Genomic DNA, 15,619 nt, shown 5'->3' on the forward strand with positions numbered 1-15,619 from the left:
GACATCCAGAGTGCATCAACCATGATTTAGAGCTTGTTTATGGAAAAAAAGAAGTTAATTTCTTCATTTCAATGTTGCAACTTGCTGAAAACTGTCCACAATGTTCATTTCATCTCAAATAGACAGCACAGCAAGACGTGGACATCCAGAGTGCATCAACCATGATTTAGAGCTTGTTTATGGAAAAAAATAAGTTAATTTCTTCATTTCAATGTTGCAACTTGCTGAAAACTGTCCACAATGTTCATTTCATCTCAAATAGACAGCACAGCAAAATGTGGACATCCAGAGTGCATCAAACATGATTTAGAGCTTGTTTATCGTAAAACAAGAAGTTATTTCTATATTTCAACGTTGCAACTTGCTGAAAACTGTTCACAATGTTCATTTCATCTCAAATAGACAGCACAGCAAGACGTGGACATCCAGAGTGCATCAAACATGATTTAGAGCTTGTTTATGGTAAAACAAGAAGTTAATTTATTCGTTTCAATGTTGCAACTTGCTGAAAACTGTCCACAATGTTCATTTCATCTCAAATAGACAGCACAGAAAAATGGGACATCCAGAGTGCATCAACCATGATTTAGAGCTTGTTTATGGTAAAACAAGAAGTTATTTCTGTATTCCAACGTTGCAACTTGCTGAAAACTGTCCACAATGTTCATTTCATCTCAAATAGACAGCACAGAAAAATTGGACATCCAGAGTGCATCAACCATGATTTAGAGCTTGTTTATGGAAAAAAATAAGTTAATTTCTTCATTTCAATGTTGCAACTTGCTGAAAACTGTCCACAATGTTCATTTCATCTCAAATAGACAGCACAGCAAAACGTGGACATCCAGAGTGCATCAAACATGATTTAGAGCTTGTTTATCGTAAAACAAGAAGTTATTTCTATATTTCAACGTTGCAACTTGCTGAAAACTGTCCACAATGTTAATTTCATCTCAAATAGACAGCAGAGCAAGACGTGGACATCCAGAGTGCATCAAACATGATTTAGAGCTTGTTTATGGTAAAACAAGAAGTTCATTTATTCGTTTCAATGTTGCAACTTGCTGAAAACTGTCCACAATGTTCATTTCATCTCAAATAGACAGCACAGAAAAATTGGACATCCAGAGTGCGTCAACCATGATTTAGAGCTTGTTTATGGTAAAACAAGAAGTTATTTCTGTATTCCAACGTTGCAACTTGCTGAAAACTGTCCACAATGTTCATTTCATCTCAAATAGACAGCACAGCAAAGTTGGACATCCAGAGTGCATCAACCATGATTTAGAGCTTGTTTATGGAAAAAAATAAGTTAATTTCTTAATTTCAATGTTGCAACTTGCTGGACATCCAGAGTGCATCAACCATGATTTAGAGCTTGTTTATGGAAAAAAATAAGTTAATTTCTTCATTTCAATGTTGCAACTTGCTGAAAACTGTCCACAATGTTCATTTCATCTCAAATAGACAGCACAGCAAAACGTGGACATCCAGAGTGCATCAAACATGATTTAGAGCTTGTTTATCGTAAAACAAGAAGTTATTTCTATATTTCAACGTTGCAACTTGCTGAAAACTGTCCACAATGTTCATTTCATCTCAAATAGACAGCAGAGCAAGACGTGGACATCCAGAGTGCATCAAACATGATTTAGAGCTTGTTTATGGTAAAACAATAAGTTAATTTATTCGTTTCAATGTTGCAACTTGCTGAAAACTGTCCACAATGTTCATTTAATCTCAAATAGACAGCACAGAAAAATTGGACATCCAGAGTGCGTCAACCATGATTTAGAGCTTGTTTATGGTAAAACAAGAAGTTATTTCTGTATTCCAACGTTGCAACTTGCTGAAAACTGTCCACAATGTTCATTTCATCTCAAATAGACAGCACAGCAAAGTTGGACATCCAGAGTGCATCAACCATGATTTAGAGCTTGTTTATGGAAAAAAATAAGTTAATTTCTTAATTTCAATGTTGCAACTTGCTGGACATCCAGAGTGCATCAACCATGATTTAGAGTTTGTCTATGGTAAAACAAGAAATTATTTCTGTATTCCAACGTTGCAACTTGCTGAAAACTGTCCACAATGTTCATTTCATCTCAAATAGACAGCACAGCAAAACGTGGACATCCAGAGTGCATCAACCATGATTTAGAGCTTGTTTATGGAAAAAAAGAAGTTAATTTCTTCATTTCAATGTTGCAACTTGCTGAAAACTGTCCACAATGTTCATTTCATCTCAAATAGACAGCACAGAAAAATTGGACATCCAGAGTGCATCAACCATGATTTAGAGCTTGTTTATGGAAAAAAATAAGTTATTTTCTACATTTCAATGTTGCAACTTGCTGGACATCCAGAGTGCATCAACCATGATTTAGAGTTTGTCTATGGTAAAACAAGAAGTTATTTCTGTATTCCAACGTTGCAACTTGCTGAAAACTGTCCACAATCTTCATTTCATCTCAAATAGACAGCACAGCAAAACGTGGACATCCAGAGTGCATCAACCATGATTTAGAGCTTGTTTATGGTAAAAAAAGAAGTTAATTTCTGTATTCCAACGTTGCAACTTGCTGAAAACTGTCCACAATGTTCATTTCATCTCAAATAGACAGCACAGAAAAATTGGACATCCAGAGTGCATCAACCATGATTTAGAGCTTGTTTATGGAAAAAAATAAGTTAATTTCTTCATTTCAACGTTGCAACTTGCTGAAAACTGTCCACAATGTTCATTTCATCTCAAATAGACAGCACAGAAAAATTGGACATCCAGAGTGCATCAACTTTGATTTAGAGCTTGTTTATGGTAAAACAAGAAGTTATTTCTGTATTCCAACGTTGCAACTTGCTGAAAACTGTCCACAATGTTCATTTCATCTCAAATAGACAGCACAGAAAAATTGGACATCCAGAGTGCATCAACCATGATTTAGAGCTTGTTTATGGAAAAAAATAAGTTAATTTCTTCATTTCAATGTTGCAACTTGCTGAAAACTGTCCACAATGTTCATTTCATCTCAAATAGACAGCACAGCAAAACGTGGACATCCAGAGTGCATCAAACATGATTTAGAGCTTGTTTATCGTGAAACAAGAAGTTATTTCTGTATTTCAACGTTGCAACTTGCTGAAAACTGTCCACAATGTTCATTTCATCTCAAATAGACAGCAGAGCAAGACGTGGACATCCAGAGTGCATCAAACATGATTTAGAGCTTGTTTATGGTAAAACAAGAAGTTAATTTATTCGTTTCAATGTTGCAACTTGCTGAAAACTGTCCACAATGTTCATTTCATCTCAAATAGACAGCACAGAAAAATTGGACATCCAGAGTGCATCAACCATGATTTAGAGCTTGTTTATGGTAAAACAAGAAGTTATTTCTGTATTCCAACGTTGCAACTTGCTGAAAACTGTCCACAATGTTCATTTCATCTCAAATAGACAGCACAGAAAAATTGGACATCCAGAGTGCATCAACCATAATTTAGAGCTTGTTTATGGAAAAAAATAAGATAATTTCTTCATTTCAATGTTGCAACTTGCTGGACATCCAGAGTGCATCAACCATGATTTAGAGTTTGTCTATGGTAAAACAAGAAGTTATTTCTGTATTCCAACGTTGCAACTTGCTGAAAACTGTCCACAATGTTCATTTCATCTCAAATAGACAGCACAGCAAAATGTGGACATCCAGAGTGCATCAAACATGATTTAGAGCTTGTTTATCGTAAAACAAGAAGTTATTTCTATATTTCAACGTTGCAACTTGCTGAAAACTGTTCACAATGTTCATTTCATCTCAAATAGACAGCACAGCAAGACGTGGACATCCAGAGTGCATCAACCATGATTTAGAGCTTGTTTATGGAAAAAAATAAGTTAATTTCTTCATTTCAATGTTGCAACTTGCTGAAAACTGTCCACAATGTTCATTTCATCTCAAATAGACAGCACAGCAAAATGTGGACATCCAGAGTGCATCAAACATGATTTAGAGCTTGTTTATCGTAAAACAAGAAGTTATTTCTATATTTCAACGTTGCAACTTGCTGAAAACTGTTCACAATGTTCATTTCATCTCAAATAGACAGCACAGCAAGACGTGGACATCCAGAGTGCATCAAACATGATTTAGAGCTTGTTTATGGTAAAACAAGAAGTTAATTTATTCGTTTCAATGTTGCAACTTGCTGAAAACTGTCCACAATGTTCATTTCATCTCAAATAGACAGCACAGAAAAATGGGACATCCAGAGTGCATCAACCATGATTTAGAGCTTGTTTATGGTAAAACAAGAAGTTATTTCTGTATTCCAACGTTGCAACTTGCTGAAAACTGTCCACAATGTTCATTTCATCTCAAATAGACAGCACAGAAAAATTGGACATCCAGAGTGCATCAACCATGATTTAGAGCTTGTTTATGGAAAAAAATAAGTTAATTTCTTCATTTCAATGTTGCAACTTGCTGAAAACTGTCCACAATGTTCATTTCATCTCAAATAGACAGCACAGCAAAACGTGGACATCCAGAGTGCATCAAACATGATTTAGAGCTTGTTTATCGTAAAACAAGAAGTTATTTCTATATTTCAACGTTGCAACTTGCTGAAAACTGTCCACAATGTTCATTTCATCTCAAATAGACAGCAGAGCAAGACGTGGACATCCAGAGTGCATCAAACATGATTTAGAGATTGTTTATGGTAAAACAAGAAGTTCATTTATTCGTTTCAATGTTGCAACTTGCTGAAAACTGTCCACAATGTTCATTTCATCTCAAATAGACAGCACAGAAAAATTGGACATCCAGAGTGCGTCAACCATGATTTAGAGCTTGTTTATGGTAAAACAAGAAGTTATTTCTGTATTCCAACGTTGCAACTTGCTGAAAACTGTCCACAATGTTCATTTCATCTCAAATAGACAGCACAGCAAAGTTGGACATCCAGAGTGCATCAACCATGATTTAGAGCTTGTTTATGGAAAAAAATAAGTTAATTTCTTAATTTCAATGTTGCAACTTGCTGGACATCCAGAGTGCATCAACCATGATTTAGAGTTTGTCTATGGTAAAACAAGAAATTATTTCTGTATTCCAACGTTGCAACTTGCTGAAAACTGTCCACAATGTTCATTTCATCTCAAATAGACAGCACAGCAAAACGTGGACATCCAGAGTGCATCAACCATGATTTAGAGCTTGTTTATGGAAAAAAAGAAGTTAATTTCTTCATTTCAATGTTGCAACTTGCTGAAAACTGTCCACAATGTTCATTTCATCTCAAATAGACAGCACAGCAAGACGTGGACATCCAGAGTGCATCAACCATGATTTAGAGCTTGTTTATGGAAAAAAATAAGTTAATTTCTTCATTTCAATGTTGCAACTTGCTGAAAACTGTCCACAATGTTCATTTCATCTCAAATAGACAGCACAGCAAAATGTGGACATCCAGAGTGCATCAAACATGATTTAGAGCTTGTTTATCGTAAAACAAGAAGTTATTTCTATATTTCAACGTTGCAACTTGCTGAAAACTGTTCACAATGTTCATTTCATCTCAAATAGACAGCACAGCAAGACGTGGACATCCAGAGTGCATCAAACATGATTTAGAGCTTGTTTATGGTAAAACAAGAAGTTAATTTATTCGTTTCAATGTTGCAACTTGCTGAAAACTGTCCACAATGTTCATTTCATCTCAAATAGACAGCACAGAAAAATGGGACATCCAGAGTGCATCAACCATGATTTAGAGCTTGTTTATGGTAAAACAAGAAGTTATTTCTGTATTCCAACGTTGCAACTTGCTGAAAACTGTCCACAATGTTCATTTCATCTCAAATAGACAGCACAGAAAAATTGGACATCCAGAGTGCATCAACCATGATTTAGAGCTTGTTTATGGAAAAAAATAAGTTAATTTCTTCATTTCAATGTTGCAACTTGCTGAAAACTGTCCACAATGTTCATTTCATCTCAAATAGACAGCACAGCAAAACGTGGACATCCAGAGTGCATCAAACATGATTTAGAGCTTGTTTATCGTAAAACAAGAAGTTATTTCTATATTTCAACGTTGCAACTTGCTGAAAACTGTCCACAATGTTCATTTCATCTCAAATAGACAGCAGAGCAAGACGTGGACATCCAGAGTGCATCAAACATGATTTAGAGCTTGTTTATGGTAAAACAAGAAGTTCATTTATTCGTTTCAATGTTGCAACTTGCTGAAAACTGTCCACAATGTTCATTTCATCTCAAATAGACAGCACAGAAAAATTGGACATCCAGAGTGCGTCAACCATGATTTAGAGCTTGTTTATGGTAAAACAAGAAGTTATTTCTGTATTCCAACGTTGCAACTTGCTGAAAACTGTCCACAATGTTCATTTCATCTCAAATAGACAGCACAGCAAAGTTGGACATCCAGAGTGCATCAACCATGATTTAGAGCTTGTTTATGGAAAAAAATAAGTTAATTTCTTAATTTCAATGTTGCAACTTGCTGGACATCCAGAGTGCATCAACCATGATTTAGAGCTTGTTTATGGAAAAAAATAAGTTAATTTCTTCATTTCAATGTTGCAACTTGCTGAAAACTGTCCACAATGTTCATTTCATCTCAAATAGACAGCACAGCAAAACGTGGACATCCAGAGTGCATCAAACATGATTTAGAGCTTGTTTATCGTAAAACAAGAAGTTATTTCTATATTTCAACGTTGCAACTTGCTGAAAACTGTCCACAATGTTCATTTCATCTCAAATAGACAGCAGAGCAAGACGTGGACATCCAGAGTGCATCAAACATGATTTAGAGCTTGTTTATGGTAAAACAAGAAGTTAATTTATTCGTTTCAATGTTGCAACTTGCTGAAAACTGTCCACAATGTTCATTTAATCTCAAATAGACAGCACAGAAAAATTGGACATCCAGAGTGCGTCAACCATGATTTAGAGCTTGTTTATGGTAAAACAAGAAGTTATTTCTGTATTCCAACGTTGCAACTTGCTGAAAACTGTCCACAATGTTCATTTCATCTCAAATAGACAGCACAGCAAAGTTGGACATCCAGAGTGCATCAACCATGATTTAGAGCTTGTTTATGGAAAAAAATAAGTTAATTTCTTAATTTCAATGTTGCAACTTGCTGGACATCCAGAGTGCATCAACCATGATTTAGAGTTTGTCTATGGTAAAACAAGAAATTATTTCTGTATTCCAACGTTGCAACTTGCTGAAAACTGTCCACAATGTTCATTTCATCTCAAATAGACAGCACAGCAAAACGTGGACATCCAGAGTGCATCAACCATGATTTAGAGCTTGTTTATGGAAAAAAAGAAGTTAATTTCTTCATTTCAATGTTGCAACTTGCTGAAAACTGTCCACAATGTTCATTTCATCTCAAATAGACAGCACAGAAAAATTGGACATCCAGAGTGCATCAACCATGATTTAGAGCTTGTTTATGGAAAAAAAGAAGTTAATTTCTTCATTTCAACGTTGCAACTTGCTGAAAAGTGTCCACAATGTTCATTTCATCTCAAATAGACAGCACAGAAAAATTGGACATCCAGAGTGCATCAACCATGATTTAGAGCTTGTTTATGGAAAAAAAGAAGTTAATTTCTTCATTTCAACGTTGCAACTTGCTGAAAACTGTCCACAATGTTCATTTCATCTCAAATAGACAGCACAGAAAAATTGGACATCCAGAGTGCATCAACCATGATTTAGAGCTTGTTTATGGTAAAACAAGAAGTTATTTCTGTATTCCAACGTTGCAACTTGCTGAAAACTGTCCACAATGTTCATTTCATCTCAAATAGACAGCACAGAAAAATTGGACATCCAGAGTGCATCAACCATGATTTAGAGCTTGTTTATGGAAAAAAAGAAGTTAATTTCTTCATTTCAATGTTGCAACTTGCTGAAAACTGTCCACAATGTTCATTTCATCTCAAATAGACAGCACAGCAAGACGTGGACATCCAGAGTGCATCAAACATGATTTAGAGCTTGTTTATGGTAAAACAAGAAGTTAATTTATTCGTTTCAATGTTGCAACTTGCTGAAAACTGTCCACAATGTTCATTTCATCTCAAATAGACAGCACAGAAAAATTGGACATCCAGAGTGCATCAACCATGATTTAGAGCTTGTTTATGGAAAAAAATAAGTTAATTTCTTCATTTCAATGTTGCAACTTGCTGAAAACTGTCCACAATGTTCATTTCATCTCAAATAGACAGCACAGCAAAACGTGGACATCCAGAGTGCATCAAACATGATTTAGAGCTTGTTTATCGTAAAACAAGAAGTTATTTCTATATTTCAACGTTGCAACTTGCTGAAAACTGTCCACAATGTTCATTTCATCTCAAATAGACAGCAGAGCAAGACGTGGACATCCAGAGTGCATCAAACATGATTTAGAGCTTGTTTATGGTAAAACAAGAAGTTAATTTATTCGTTTCAATGTTGCAACTTGCTGAAAACTGTCCACAATGTTCATTTCATCTCAAATAGACAGCACAGAAAAATTGGACATCCAGAGTGCATCAACCATGATTTAGAGCTTGTTTATGGAAAAAAATAAGTTAATTTCTTAATTTCAATGTTGCAACTTGCTGGACATCCAGAGTGCATCAACCATGATTTAGAGTTTGTCTATGGTAAAACAAGAAATTATTTCTGTATTCCAACGTTGCAACTTGCTGAAAACTGTCCACAATGTTCATTTCATCTCAAATAGACAGCACAGCAAAACGTGGACATCCAGAGTGCATCAACCATGATTTAGAGCTTGTTTATGGAAAAAAAGAAGTTAATTTCTTCATTTCAATGTTGCAACTTGCTGAAAACTGTCCACAATGTTCATTTCATCTCAAATAGACAGCACAGAAAAATTGGACATCCAGAGTGCATCAACCATGATTTAGAGCTTGTTTATGGTAAAACAAGAAGTTATTTCTGTATTCCAACGTTGCAACTTGCTGAAAACTGTCCACAATGTTCATTTCATCTCAAATAGACAGCACAGAAAAATTGGACATCCAGAGTGCATCAACCATGATTTAGAGCTTGTTTATGGAAAAAAAGAAGTTAATTTCTTCATTTCAATGTTGCAACTTGCTGAAAACTGTCCACAATGTTCATTTCATCTCAAATAGACAGCACAGCAAGACGTGGACATCCAGAGTGCATCAAACATGATTTAGAGCTTGTTTATGGTAAAACAAGAAGTTAATTTATTCGTTTCAATGTTGCAACTTGCTGAAAACTGTCCACAATGTTCATTTCATCTCAAATAGACAGCACAGAAAAATTGGACATCCAGAGTGCATCAACCATGATTTAGAGCTTGTTTATGGAAAAAAATAAGTTAATTTCTTCATTTCAATGTTGCAACTTGCTGAAAACTGTCCACAATGTTCATTTCATCTCAAATAGACAGCACAGCAAAACGTGGACATCCAGAGTGCATCAAACATGATTTAGAGCTTGTTTATCGTAAAACAAGAAGTTATTTCTATATTTCAACGTTGCAACTTGCTGAAAACTGTCCACAATGTTCATTTCATCTCAAATAGACAGCAGAGCAAGACGTGGACATCCAGAGTGCATCAAACATGATTTAGAGCTTGTTTATGGTAAAACAAGAAGTTAATTTATTCGTTTCAATGTTGCAACTTGCTGAAAACTGTCCACAATGTTCATTTCATCTCAAATAGACAGCACAGAAAAATTGGACATCCAGAGTGCATCAACCATGATTTAGAGCTTGTTTATGGTAAAACAAGAAGTTATTTCTGTATTCCAACGTTGCAACTTGCTGAAAACTGTCCACAATGTTCATTTCATCTCAAATAGACAGCACAGCAAAGTTGGACATCCAGAGTGCATCAACCATGATTTAGAGCTTGTTTATGGAAAAAAATAAGTTAATTTCTTAATTTCAATGTTGCAACTTGCTGGACATCCAGAGTGCATCAACCATGATTTAGAGTTTGTCTATGGTAAAACAAGAAATTATTTCTGTATTCCAACGTTGCAACTTGCTGAAAACTGTCCACAATGTTCATTTCATCTCAAATAGACAGCACAGCAAAACGTGGACATCCAGAGTGCATCAACCATGATTTAGAGCTTGTTTATGGAAAAAAAGAAGTTAATTTCTTCATTTCAATGTTGCAACTTGCTGAAAACTGTCCACAATGTTCATTTCATCTCAAATAGACAGCACAGAAAAATTGGACATCCAGAGTGCATCAACCATGATTTAGAGCTTGTTTATGGAAAAAAAGAAGTTAATTTCTTCATTTCAACGTTGCAACTTGCTGAAAAGTGTCCACAATGTTCATTTCATCTCAAATAGACAGCACAGAAAAATTGGACATCCAGAGTGCATCAACCATGATTTAGAGCTTGTTTATGGAAAAAAAGAAGTTAATTTCTTCATTTCAACGTTGCAACTTGCTGAAAACTGTCCACAATGTTCATTTCATCTCAAATAGACAGCACAGAAAAATTGGACATCCAGAGTGCATCAACCATGATTTAGAGCTTGTTTATGGTAAAACAAGAAGTTATTTCTGTATTCCAACGTTGCAACTTGCTGAAAACTGTCCACAATGTTCATTTCATCTCAAATAGACAGCACAGCAAGACGTGGACATCCAGAGTGCATCAAACATGATTTAGAGCTTGTTTATGGTAAAACAAGAAGTTAATTTATTCGTTTCAATGTTGCAACTTGCTGAAAACTGTCCACAATGTTCATTTCATCTCAAATAGACAGCACAGAAAAATTTGACATCCAGAGTGCATCAACCATGATTTAGAGCTTGTTTATGGTAAAACAAGAAGTTATTTATGTATTCCAACGTTGCAACTTGCTGAAAACTGTCCACAATGTTCATTTCATCTCAAATAGACAGCACAGCAAAGTTGGACATCCAGAGTGCATCAACCATGATTTAGAGCTTGTTTATGGAAAAAAATAAGTTATTTTCTTCATTTCAATGTTGCAACTTGCTGGACATCCAGAGTGCATCAACCATGATTTAGAGTTTGTCTATGGTAAAACAAGAAGTTATTTCTGTATTCCAACGTTGCAACTTGCTGAAAACTGTCCACAATGTTCATTTCATCTCAAATAGACAGCACAGCAAAACGTGGACATCCAGAGTGCATCAACCATGATTTAGAGCTTGTTTATGGTAAAACAAGAAGTTATTTCTGTATTCCAACGTTGCAACTTGCTGAAAACTGTCCACAATGTTCATTTCATCTCAAATAGACAGCACAGAAAAATTGGACATCCAGAGTGCATCAACCATGATTTAGAGCTTGTTTATGGAAAAAAATAAGTTAATTTCTTCATTTCAATGTTGCAACTTGCTGAAAACTGTCCACAATGTTCATTTCATCTCAAATAGACAGCACAGCAAAACGTGGACATCCAGAGTGCATCAAACATGATTTAGAGCTTGTTTATCGTAAAACAAGAAGTTATTTCTATATTTCAACGTTGCAACTTGCTGAAAACTGTCCACAATGTTAATTTCATCTCAAATAGACAGCACAGCAAGACGTGGACATCCAGAGTGCATCAAACATGATTTAGAGCTTGTTTATGGTAAAACAAGAAGTTAATTTATTCGTTTCAATGTTGCAACTTGCTGAAAACTGTCCACAATGTTCATTTCATCTCAAATAGAGAGCACAGAAAAATTGGACATCCAGAGTGCATCAACCATGATTTAGAGCTTGTTTATGGTAAAACAAGAAGTTATTTCTGTATTCCAACGTTGCAACTTGCTGAAAACTGTCCACAATGTTCATTTCATCTCAAATAGACAGCACAGAAAAATTGGACATCCAGAGTGCATCAACCATGATTTAGAGCTTGTTTATGGAAAAAAATAAGTTAATTTCTTCATTTCAATGTTGCAACTTGCTGAAAACTGTCCACAATGTTCATTTCATCTCAAATAGACAGCACAGCAAAACGTGGACATCCAGAGTGCATCAAACATGATTTAGAGCTTGTTTATCGTAAAACAAGAAGTTATTTCTATATTTCAACGTTGCAACTTGCTGAAAACTGTCCACAATGTTCATTTCATCTCAAATAGACAGCACAGCAAGACGTGGACATCCAGAGTGCATCAAACATGATTTAGAGCTTGTTTATGGTAAAACAAGAAGTTAATTTATTCGTTTCAATGTTGCAACTTGCTGAAAACTGTCCACAATGTTCATTTCATCTCAAATAGACAGCACAGAAAAATTGGACATCCAGAGTGCATCAACCATGATTTAGAGCTTGTTTATGGTAAAACAAGAAGTTATTTCTGTATTCCAACGTTGCAACTTGCTGAAAACTGTCCACAATGTTCATTTCATCTCAAATAGACAGCACAGCAAAGTTGGACATCCAGAGTGCATCAACCATGATTTAGAGCTTGTTTATGGAAAAAAATAAGATAATTTCTTCATTTCAATGTTGCAACTTGCTGGACATCCAGAGTGCATCAACCATGATTTAGAGTTTGTCTATGGTAAAACAAGAAGTTATTTCTGTATTCCAACGTTGCAACTTGCTGAAAACTGTCCACAATGTTCATTTCATCTCAAATAGACAGCACAGCAAAACGTGGACATCCAGAGTGCATCAACCATGATTTAGAGCTTGTTTATGGAAAAAAAAGAAGTTAATTTCTTCATTTCAATGTTGCAACTTGCTGAAAACTGTCCACAATGTTCATTTCATCTCAAATAGACAGCACAGCAAAACGTGGACATCCAGAGTGCATCAACCATGATTTAGAGCTTGTTTATTGGAAAACAAGAAGTTATTTCTGTATTTCAACGTTGCAACTTGCTGAAAAGTGTCCACAATGTTCATTTCATCTCAAATAGACAGCACAGAAAAATTGGACATCCAGAGTGCATCAACCATGATTTAGAGCTTGTTTATGGTAAAACAAGAAGTTAATTTCTTCGTTTCAATGTTGCAACTTGCTGAAAACTGTCCACAATGTTCATTTCATCTCAAATAGACAGCACAGAAAAATTGGACATCCAGAGTGCATCAACCATGATTTAGAGCTTGTTTATGGAAAAAAAGAAGTTCATTTCTTCATTTCAATGTTGCAACTTGCTGAAAAGTGTCCACAATGTTCATTTCATCTCAAATAGACAGCACAGAAAAATTGGACATCCAGAGTGCATCAACCATGATTTAGAGCTTGTTTATGGAAAAAAAGAAGTTAATTTCTTCATTTCAATGTTGCAACTTGCTGAAAACTGTCCACAATGTTCATTTCATCTCAAATAGACAGCACAGAAAAATTCGACATCCAGAGTGCATCAACCATGATTTAGAGCTTGTTTATGGAAAAAAAGAAGTTAATTTCTTCATTTCAATGTTGCAACTTGCTGAAAACTGTCCACAATGTTCATTTCATCTCAAATAGACAGAACAGAAAAATTGGACATCCAGAGTGCATCAACCATGATTTAGAGCTTGTTTATGGAAAAAAAGAAGTTAATTTCTTCATTTCAATGTTGCAACTTGCTGAAAACTGTCCACAATGTTCATTTCATCTCAAATAGACAGCACAGAAAAATTGGACATCCAGAGTGCATCAACCATGATTTAGAGCTTGTTTATGGAAAAAAAGAAGTTAATTTCTTCATTTCAACGTTGCAACTTGCTGAAAAGTGTCCACAATGTTCATTTCATCTCAAATAGACAGCACAGAAAAATTGGACATCCAGAGTGCATCAACCATGATTTAGAGCTTGTTTATGGAAAAAAAGAAGTTAATTTCTTCATTTCAACGTTGCAACTTGCTGAAAACTGTCCACAATGTTCATTTCATCTCAAATAGACAGCACAGAAAAATTGGACATCCAGAGTGCATCAACCATGATTTAGAGCTTGTTTATGGTAAAACAAGAAGTTATTTCTGTATTCCAACGTTGCAACTTGCTGACAACTGTCCACAATGTTCATTTCATCTCAAATAGACAGCACAGAAAAATTGGACATCCAGAGTGCATCAACCATGATTTAGAGCTTGTTTATGGAAAAAAAGAAGTTAATTTCTTCATTTCAATGTTGCAACTTGCTGAAAACTGTCCACAATGTTCATTTCATCTCAAATAGACAGCACAGCAAGACGTGGACATCCAGAGTGCATCAAACATGATTTAGAGCTTGTTTATGGTAAAACAAGAAGTTAATTTATTCGTTTCAATGTTGCAACTTGCTGAAAACTGTCCACAATGTTCATTTCATCTCAAATAGACAGCACAGAAAAATTGGACATCCAGAGTGCATCAACCATGATTTAGAGCTTGTTTATGGAAAAAAATAAGTTAATTTCTTCATTTCAATGTTGCAACTTGCTGAAAACTGTCCACAATGTTCATTTCATCTCAAATAGACAGCACAGCAAAACGTGGACATCCAGAGTGCATCAAACATGATTTAGAGCTTGTTTATCGTAAAACAAGAAGTTATTTCTATATTTCAACGTTGCAACTTGCTGAAAACTGTCCACAATGTTCATTTCATCTCAAATAGACAGCAGAGCAAGACGTGGACATCCAGAGTGCATCAAACATGATTTAGAGCTTGTTTATGGTAAAACAAGAAGTTAATTTATTCGTTTCAATGTTGCAACTTGCTGAAAACTGTCCACAATGTTCATTTCATCTCAAATAGACAGCACAGAAAAATTGGACATCCAGAGTGCATCAACCATGATTTAGAGCTTGTTTATGGTAAAACAAGAAGTTATTTCTGTATTCCAACGTTGCAACTTGCTGAAAACTGTCCACAATGTTCATTTCATCTCAAATAGACAGCACAGCAAAGTTGGACATCCAGAGTGCATCAACCATGATTTAGAGCTTGTTTATGGAAAAAAATAAGTTAATTTCTTAATTTCAACGTTGCAACTTGCTGAAAAGTGTCCACAATGTTCATTTCATCTCAAATAGACAGCACAGAAAAATTGGACATCCAGAGTGCATCAACCATGATTTAGAGCTTGTTTATGGAAAAAAAGAAGTTAATTTCTTCATTTCAACGTTGCAACTTGCTGAAAACTGTCCACAATGTTCATTTCATCTCAAATAGACAGCACAGAAAAATTGGACATCCAGAGTGCATCAACCATGATTTAGAGCTTGTTTATGGTAAAACAAGAAGTTATTTCTGTATTCCAACGTTGCAACTTGCTGAAAACTGTCCACAATGTTCATTTCATCTCAAATAGACAGCACAGAAAAATTGGACATCCAGAGTGCATCAACCATGATTTAGAGCTTGTTTATGGAAAAAAAGAAGTTAATTTCTTCATTTCAATGTTGCAACTTGCTGAAAACTGTCCACAATGTTCATTTCATCTCAAATAGACAGCACAGCAAGACGTGGACATCCAGAGTGCATCAAACATGATTTAGAGCTTGTTTATGGTAAAACAAGAAGTTAATTTATTCGTTTCAATGTTGCAACTTGCTGAAAACTGTCCACAATGTTCATTTCATCTCAAATAGACAGCACAGAAAAATT

The sequence above is a fragment of the Oncorhynchus mykiss genome, chromosome 19, assembly GCF_057628025.1.
Source record: "Oncorhynchus mykiss isolate SJ-2025 chromosome 19, ASM5762802v1, whole genome shotgun sequence".
Taxonomy (NCBI): domain Eukaryota; kingdom Metazoa; phylum Chordata; class Actinopteri; order Salmoniformes; family Salmonidae; genus Oncorhynchus; species Oncorhynchus mykiss.